The sequence below is a fragment of the Lathyrus oleraceus genome, chromosome 5 (assembly GCF_024323335.1).
Source record: "Lathyrus oleraceus cultivar Zhongwan6 chromosome 5, CAAS_Psat_ZW6_1.0, whole genome shotgun sequence".
Classification (NCBI taxonomy): domain Eukaryota; kingdom Viridiplantae; phylum Streptophyta; class Magnoliopsida; order Fabales; family Fabaceae; genus Lathyrus; species Lathyrus oleraceus.
In genome coordinates, this window is record NC_066583.1 from 137,832,035 (window position 1) to 137,834,890 (window position 2,856).

Genomic DNA, 2,856 nt, shown 5'->3' on the forward strand with positions numbered 1-2,856 from the left:
TTACTTTTCATTGCACACTCTAAAAACCCCTATTTTGATTGCCTAAGATAAACACCATAACAATAGATAACGATAGATTGACACTTGGTCTCTGTGGATTCGACAATCTTTTATATTACTGTGACGCGTTCGTATACTTGCGAAAAGCACGAATCAAGTTTTTGGCGCCGTTGTCGGGGACCAATTTCGTCAAATTTCATTACCCTGTTGTTATATCGTTTAGACTTAGGTTATTTCTCGTCGGTCAATACGAAGAACTCGCAGCACCGGATATTTAAGTTTAGTATACCCTCTGGTAGAACCTGAACGTTACGCTCGCGCACGTTTATTCTTTCATAGAATTAGGAGAGCTATGGCCGAAGATCAAAACCAAAGACCTCTTAAGGACTTCGCCCAACCATCCAACCAAGAACCTAGTTCTAGTATAGTAAACCCAACCATCCCAGCCAATAATTTCGAACTCAAACCATCCCTGTTGCAACTAGTGCAACAAAGACAATTCGCAGGTCTCGCTACTGAGAACCCAAACCAACATTTAAAATATTTCTTCAATTAGCAGACACTTTTAAAACCAATGGAGCTTCTCCTGAGGCAATACGTTTAAGATTATTCCCCTTTTCCCTTAGGGATAAAGCCCTATCATGGTTAGATTCCCTTCCACCCAATTCCATTACGACTTGGGATAACCTTAGAAGAGTATTCCTTGTTAGATACTTTCCCCCGAGTAAGACCGTCGTTCTTCGAAACCATATAACTAGATTTATCCAAAACCAAGGAGAATCGTTGTTCGAAGCTTGGGAGAGATATAAAGAGTTGTTAAGAGCATGCCCACATCATGGCTTAGAAAATTGGTTAATCATTCAAACCTTCTATAATGGACTTCACTATAACACTAAGATGACCATCGACGCTGCCGCAGGCGATGCTCTGATGAACAAACCTTACCCTGAAGCTAGTGCCCTCATCGAAGATATGGCTCGAAACCATCAATCATGGGGAGTCGAACGAGCGACAGTTGAGAAGAAAGAAGCTCAAGGAGGAGTGCATGAACTAAGCTCTATAGACATGATGCAAGCTAAAATGGACGCATTAGCCCTCAATGTCGAGCATATGTGCATAAACCCGAATACTGCAGCCGCAGTTTCGTCGGATTGTGAGATATGTGGAACCAAAGGACACCAATCTGAAGAATGCAGTCTATTAAACGAAACCCACTCCGAGCAAGTGAACTACACCCAAGGAAACCCATACTCGAATACCTATAACCCTGGATGGAGGAATCATCCAAACTTCTCCTATAAGAACAATAACCCTATCCAAAATAATGCACCTCCGAGACCTAGTTACCAAGCCCCAAGATCAAATCAACCTATGCAACCTGTGCTACCAAAGCCGAGCCTTGAGAAAATTATGGAAAATTTTATCACTGCTCAAACCCAACAAAACAAGGAGTTCATGAACCAAAACATTCATGTTAACGAATTGATTACCCAGTTAGGAACCAAGATTGACCAAATAGTTACTCATACTAAGATGCTTGAAACCCAGATCTCTCAGGTAGCTTTAAACCAAGCCCCTTACACTACACCTGGAGGACAGTTCCCTGGACAACCTCAACAGAATCCGAGAGGACAAGCCAATGCTATTACCCTGCAAAGTGGGAACGCTTATGATGAGCCACCAAACCCAAGATTGAGTGAACCCAACACTTCTGAGGAATATACCAAACCCCCGGTCAAAGTAAAGGAACCAGAGGAATCTGAAAAACCAGGAAGGTCAAGAAAAAGGAGAAAAACCTAAAGATAAAACTTATATACCACCCCCGCCATATAAACCACCTATACCATGTCTGCAAAGACTCAAACAAACCCAGATCAATAACCAGTATCAGAAATTTATTAAAGTCATAGAAAAATTTCACGTAGAAATCCCTTTCACAGAAGCCATCACCCAAATACCTTCTTATGCAAAGTTTCTCAAAGACATCCTTACCAACAAACGTAGACTAGACGATCTGAAGCCCTTGGAATGCAATTCTATTTCCGAGAATAAATTAGCAAAGAAAGATAAAGATCCTGGAAATTTCTCCATTCCTTATCTTTTGGGTAGTCATGTCATTGAAAAAGCTTTTCTAGACTTAGGAGCTAGTGTGAGCTTAATGCCTTTAGCGTTTTGTGAGAGGTTAAACTTAGGAGAATTACAACCCACTAAGATGTCACTTCAGTTAGCCGATAGATCTGTTAAGTATCCGATAGGCATTTTAGAAGATGTCCCTGTTAGGATAGCTCAGTTATTTATCCCTACTGATTTTGTTGTCATGGACATCAAAGAGGACAATGATATACCAATCCTTCTAGGTAGGCCCTTCTTATCGACTGTAGGAGCCATAATAGATGTCAAGAGAGGAAAGTTGACCTTTGAGGTAGGGGACGAGAAAATAGAATTTATACTTTCGAAATTTCTTATGGCACCTGTGATGGGAGATGCATGTTATGCTTAGATATCATTGATGAATGTGTTAGGGAATTAGAACAAGAAGAAATCATTAAGTTACCATCAACCCCCATAATGGAAGATGATGACTTTAGAAAACCCTACATCGATGATAACCTTTACGAATGTTTATCCCTTACCCCAGATCCTATGCCATGCCCTAAGAAACCAACCTTAGAACTTAAAGAACTGCCTAAGAACCTGAGATATGAGTTCCTCGATGAAGAGATGAACCGTCCAGTTATAGTCAGTGCTACCTTGAGCCAAGAGGAAACGAACCAACTTTTAGACGTCTTACGAAGATATCCCTCAGCCTTAGGATATAATATCTCTGACCTGAAAGGTATAAGCCCATCCGTATGC

General features: G+C 40.9%; 1 non-coding gene across 1 annotated transcript; it reads right to left on the minus strand.

Annotated features, from left to right (window-relative positions):
* Window positions 1-735: 735 nt before the first annotated feature.
* Window positions 736-842, minus strand: LOC127090219 (small nucleolar RNA R71). The gene has a single exon (XR_007791747.1). It is a non-coding gene; the product is annotated as a small nucleolar RNA R71 (small nucleolar RNA).
* Window positions 843-2,856: the final 2,014 nt, after the last annotated feature.